The sequence below is a fragment of the Oncorhynchus nerka genome, linkage group LG12 (genome assembly GCF_034236695.1).
Source record: "Oncorhynchus nerka isolate Pitt River linkage group LG12, Oner_Uvic_2.0, whole genome shotgun sequence".
Taxonomy (NCBI): domain Eukaryota; kingdom Metazoa; phylum Chordata; class Actinopteri; order Salmoniformes; family Salmonidae; genus Oncorhynchus; species Oncorhynchus nerka.
Window position 1 is genome coordinate 19,289,480 of NC_088407.1, and position 6,613 is coordinate 19,296,092.

The window sequence follows — 6,613 nt, forward strand, 5'->3', positions numbered from 1 at the left end:
TTAATTTGTAAATCGGGAGGTGCTGCGACAAAAAGTGAACGCTAGAAGGGGGTGACTTGGAGAGTTCTGAGCTACGCATGAGAAAAAAATCACCTTTATCATAAAGCATTGCATGCATATCATCGCATTTTCGTAGTGGCACAGAGCAGTAGAGTCGAGACAGAAGTTGCACACATGGTGCATTTTTTTGTGTAGCCTAAGATCCGGGAAAATGTTTTAAAAACGCATTTCGTGCAATTCTATGTAATTTTACCTGACTGGAGACTTTGTCAGAATCATTTTTAATACCGCACAAATAAATCAAAATGGCAGGCTACTTTGACAATGACAAACTGAGAATCTGAGATCAATAAAAACAACATTGTCTTGAATCCATCAATAGCCCAGGCCTAGGTTAAATAAAGGTTAAATAAACAAATACAAATAGTTGTGTGGAGACACATTGTAGGCTACAATATGAGGAAATTATGTCTTTAAAATGTGTTCCAGTTTCACTGACACACCCGCTGGGCTGGTCAAGGAGAAAAAGGACTGGGTACTTGGTGTTACCAGGGCAACAGCTAACAGGAAAGGACAGTTGGTTCTCAGCCCAGTTAATGGCTTCTGGGTAATCGGGATCTCAGATGGCAAAGACTTTACAGCATTCATGGATGATGATGATGATGTCCATAAAGAAATAATTCCACACCGAGTGGGTATCTATGTGGATTATCAGGAAGGGAAGGTGACTTTCTACAATGCAGAAGATAATTCACTCATCTATTCATTCACCAAAGGACCAAGTTATGAGGATGATATCCGCCCACTTTTCTCACCCTGGAATAACGATGCAGATCCAATCACAATTTTGTCCATTGAAACTAAACAATCTAAATCATCTGAAGCATTAAGGATCACCTCTACATCAATCAATAGGTTACTTTATTGTGTTGGAGAGCTAAACTTGAGGAGTGATTGACTAATGGTGGTCAATCACTAATGATTGTCACTTCAGTAATATTTACACATTTGCTTGAAGTTGTTTACATTTTGTGGACGGACCACTAGAGGGCAGGCTGGGCTCATGGATAGTTGCCCAACAGAGCCTGGGAGACAAGGTAACCAGAGTCAATTAAGCACAGCTGACGGTACTAATGAGATACTCTCCTTCCCCTATAAAAGAGAGAATGGAACCAGAAGGGAGAGGGGAAACTATCTCTGGAAGATGGCCACCGAGAGAGAGAAGCTGTGCTGAAAGAACCACTAAGACGGTGACAAAACCGTGATTTATGTTTGTTGTAGTTTAAAGATTATCCTATTGTGTTCTTGTTTCATCTGGAGAAGAAGATGTGTGTTTTTCCTTGGAAGATTTTTCATTGATTATGTTTGAATGTTTTTGTTGACAAAATACTCTCAATAGAGAACCGTGTTCAATCAGAAAAACCTTTTTCCTGACTCGTTTATTCCACCTTCCCGCTTTAGAGTGACGCCTAATTACTTGGTACGCTCACATTGGTGGAGGATGCAGGCATTAGGTGGACGAGTGACACAAGGATAAGTGAGTAAATCAAGATTCTTCCAGTAGACCCGGAGGAACCATTCAAGAACGATGGATAACGCCCTACTACAACAATTGATCACGGCACAGCAGACAACCATAGAACTCCTGCAACAACAGCTGAGCCGACTAGAAGAACCTAGAGTTAAGCCAAGAGCGGCTGCTCACGCCATCTTACCTCGTCTCTCCAAGGAGGATGATATTGAGGCCTTCCTCATGACCTTGAAAGGACGGCCACCTTGGAAGAGTGGCCGCCCACAGAATGGGCGGCGCATTAGCCCCTCTTTTGACCGGGGTGGCTCAGGAAGCCTATTTTGACCTGGATTCCCACGAAGCTGCGGACTATGGGCGACTAAAAACCGAGATCCTGTCCGGTACCAGCTGACTGCCAGAGATAGGGCTGTAAAGTTCCATCAATGGACCTATACAGCTGATCAACCCGTCCGTGCCCAGAGCTTCGCCTTAATACGACTGGCGAAACAGTGGCTAGAACCTGGAAAGGGAGTAGGACATGTGATAGAGACTCTCGTAGTGGACAAGATATTGAGAGAATTACCCAGTGACTTAAAAGGGTTGTGGGGCAAGCCAACCCGTTGTCAGCCCGGCGACATAGCCCAGGCGGTGAAACATATCGGTCTACAGGGAGTTGTTAAAAAGTGACAGGAGGAACGGAAGGAGTCTTGCAATCCCGTACCACGACTCACCCCGGCTCGCCACCGAAACGTCAAGCCCCTCCCGGAGGTGGGAGAAGTCAGCCACCACACAGCAGGGTCGGTGTTATAAATGTCAGTCTCCCAACCATTATGCCCCACAATGTCCTAGCAAGGATGAGCCCATGGTCACGGAGTCATCACTGCCTACCCCCACACATCCCGTTTGAGGGGGCAGGATCAACACTGTTGGTTAGCAGAGATAGCCCCAGCCTCAGAGATTCCGGTGCAAGTCGAAGGACAAGATGTGGTAGCTATTCTCGACTCGGGAAGTATGGTTACGTTAGTAGAGGAGCGGATGGTGACCTCCGCAACACTGCTACCAGACAAAGTAGCCGTATCCTGTATCCATGGAGACACCCACTATTACCCCACTGTGAATCTGCCTATTCTCACTCCAAAGGAAGGTGTACAGTCAGGGCCGGAAAGTGCCGCAGCTGAAGGTGCCATTATTGATCGGGAGAGACTGTCCCTTATATAAGGAGCTTCGGCAGATGACGTTATCTTGTGGGAAGAAGGGGACAGGAAAGAAGAAAAAATCCAAGCCCGAGGTAGTAGTCCTACAAGGAGACGTGGCCACGTCCTCGTCCTCTGCAGCAGAGGAAGAAATAGCGACCAACGTTTACGACAGATATTCCAAGAAACCACCGATGAAGACACATGTGAAGGGAAATACACAACGCAGGAAGGAAGGAGCAACCAGGCGTTAAGGGATATATTTGAAGCTCCATCCGAGGAGGGAACCTGGAAGGATTCTCCTCGGTCACCCCTGATGGGGCTGTGGAACAACCTCCACATCCCTCTACCGAGGTCGACCTGCCCCAGGAATTAAAGGGACAGTTCGGCACCTCGCAGCATAGAACCCAGACCTAAGGAGGCCATGAGGAAGGTGAAGGTGATCGACGGGAGGAACGTCGACGGATCAGGTGAGCCCCCTCTTCCTTACTATGCAATCAGGCGGGGTCTCTTTATACTGGGTAAATCCGACGAAGGGGGAAAACCAGGAATTACTAATGGTGCCTAGGCCATACAGAGATACAGTTCTACAGTTAGCCCATTCCCACGTCCTAGGAGGACACCTGTACGAGACAAGACTATTGACAGAATCATGCAGAGATTCTATTGGCCCGGGTCACCGGGATGTGGCCAGGTATTGTAGGACGTGTGATCAATGTCAACGTACAGCCCCACGGCCACACCTACGTAACCCTTTGATTCCTCTCCCCATCATAGAGACTCCCTTTGAGCGCATAGCTATGGACCTCGTAGGACCCCTCCCAAAGTCCGCCAGAGGACACGAGTACATCCTAGTGGTTATAGATTACGCTACCAAGTTCCGGAGGCCATACCCCTGCGTAACATGTCGTCAAAGGGAATTGCCAAGGAGTTATTCCTGATGTTCTCTCGTGTGGGCCTCCCCAAGACTATCTTGACTGATCAAGGAACCCGTTCATGTCCCGGTTGATGAAGGACTTGTGTCGGTTATATCAGGTTCAACAGATACGTACAAGCATATTCCACCCTCAAACAGACGGGTTGTGTGAACGCTTGAACAAAACGATAAAAAGCATGTTGAGAAGGGTGGTGTCGAGATGGGAAAAACTGGGACATGCTTCTCCCACACTTAATGTTTGCCCTGCGAGAAGTACCCCAGGCATCCACTGGATTCTCTCCGTTTGAATTGCTCTATGGCAGACCCTGTCGAAATCCTCGACTTAGCCAAGGAGACCTGGGAGACCCAACCATGCCCCTTTCGATCCACAATAGAACACGTTACCCTGATGAGAGACCGCCTGTCAGCAGTGTGGCCCATGGTCAAGGAGCATATGGAGAAGGCCCAAGGACCCAAGGCCGGGCCTATGATAAGTCTGCGACCCCCGTGAGTTCACCGTGGGAGAGAAAGTGATGGTGCTTGTGCCCACGGCCGAACATCGCTTGCTGGCGCAGTGGAGGGGGCCCTACGAGGTAATGAAAAGGGTCTCACCGGTCAATTACCTCATCAAGCAACCTGACAGGAGGAAGAAGGTCCAAATCTATCACATAAACCTGCTGAAGACATACCATGGACGAGAGGAGGAGGTGGCTTTGATGGCCCTGGAGGGCAAAGGAAAAGAGGAGGCTCTACCACAGGTGCGCCGTGGCCAAACTCTCCTACCGGAGCAGTCAAGACAGCTAGACAAGCTGATTATGAACTTCGGTCGAATATTCTCTCCATTCCCAGGACAAACAGATGTCCTGTTCCACCATATCCACACTGAACCCGGCAAGAAGGTGCATATCCGCCCTTACAGGATTCCTGAGGCTCGCAGAGTCATCGCTAAGAAAGAGGTGAGGGAGATGTTGAGGATGGGCGTGATCGAGCCCTCGACGAGTGAGTGGTCCAGTCCCATAGTCCTGGTCCCCAAATCCGATGGTAGTATGAGACTCTGCAACGACTTTAGGGGCGTGAATGCCCAGTCAAAACTGTTCGCTGCTCTGGCCCCCCAATGGTGGAACAAACTCCCTCACGACGCCAGGACAGCGGAGTCAATCACCACCTTCCGGAGACACCTGAAACCCCACCTCTTTAAGGAATACCTAGGATAGGATAAAGTAATCCTTCTCCCCCTCCTCCCCCCCCCCCTTAAAAGACCTAGATGCACTATTGTAAAGTGGCTGTTCCACTGGATGTCATAAGGTGAAAGCACCAATTTGTAAGTCGCTCTGGATAAGAGCGTCTGCTAAATGACTTAAATGTAAATGTAAATGTAATGCCATCTCTACATTCGATGCGTATCCCATGCCCCGCGTGGATGAACTCTTGGAGCGCTTAGGAAAGGCCAAGTTCATCACTACCCTGGATTTGACGAAGGGATATTGGCAAGTGCCGGTGGCTCCGGAGGATCGCCCAAAGACTGCCTTCGCCACTCCAGAGGGGCTTTTCCAGTATGTGAGGATGCCCTTCGGACTGCACGGTGCCGCTGAAACCTTCCAACGCCTCATGGATGCCATTCTACGGCCCCATCAAGAGTATGCAGCGGCATACATAGACGATGTGGTCATCCACAGCGAGGACTGGGATAGTCACCTCCTGCGATTACGGGCGGTGCTCGTGAGTTTGGAAGCCACAGGGTTGACAGCCAATCCAAATAAATGCTGCCTGGGTTTGTCCGAAGCGGAATACCTGGGGTACACCGTGGGGAATGGGAAAATACGCCCACAGGCAGAGAAGACCAGGGCAATTCGTGACTGGCCTCGACCCCGGACCAAGCGAGACGTTCGGGCCTTCTTAGGGATAACAGGATATTATCGCCGTTTTATCCCGGGATATGCAACCATTGCCAACCCCCTCACAAACCTCATCAGGAAAAACCTGCCAAACCAGGTAGAGTGGAAAGACGAGACAGAAGAGGCCTTTCAATTGTTAAAAGATGGCCTGTGTTCTGATCCCGTTCTACAGGCTCCGGACTTCTCACAAGAGTTCATTGTGCAGGTCGATGCCTCGGATACAGGGCTCGGGGCCGTACTAGCTCAGGGTTAAAGGTGAAGCAGAGAAGCCGATTCTCTTCATTAGTAGGAAACTCAGCGATCGGGAACAGAGGTATGCGACCGTAGAGAAAGAGGCCTTAGCCATCAAGTGGGCCCTCGATTATCTCCGGTACTACTTACTGGGTCGGAGGTTTGCATTAGTTACTGACCATGCGCCCCTCACGTGGATGGCTGGTAAGAGAAACAATAACAACAGAATAGCCAGATGGTTTTTGTCTTTACAACCATTCTCTTTCCATGTCATCCACAGGGCCGGATCGAGGAACGGGAATGCAGACGCGCTGTCCCGACGCGACCAAGACGGTGCGTCTGGCGCCCGACCCTCCGGTTCGGTCCTGGGGGGGAAGGTATGTGGACGGACCACTAGAGGGCAGGCTGGGCTCATGGATAGTTGCCCAACAGAGTATGTGGACGGACCACTAGAGGGCAGGCTGGGCTCATGGATAGTTGCCCAACAGAGCCTGGGAGACAAGGTAACCAGAGTCAATTAAGCACAGCTGACGGTACTAATGAGATACTCTCCTTCCCCTATAAAAGAGAGAATGGAACCAGAAGGGAGAGGGGAAACTATCTCTGGAAGATGGCCACCGAGAGAGAAAGCTGTGCTGAAAGAACCACTAAGACGGTGACAAAACCGTGATTTATGTTTGTTGTAGTTTAAAGATTATCCTATTGTGTTCTTGTTTCATCTGGAGAAGAAGATGTGTGTTTTTCCTTGGAAGATTTTTCATTGATTATGTTTGAATGTTTTGTTGACAAAATACTCTCAATAGAGAACCGTGTTCAATCTGAAAAACCTTTTTCCTGACTCGTTTATTCCACCTTCCCGCTTTAGAGT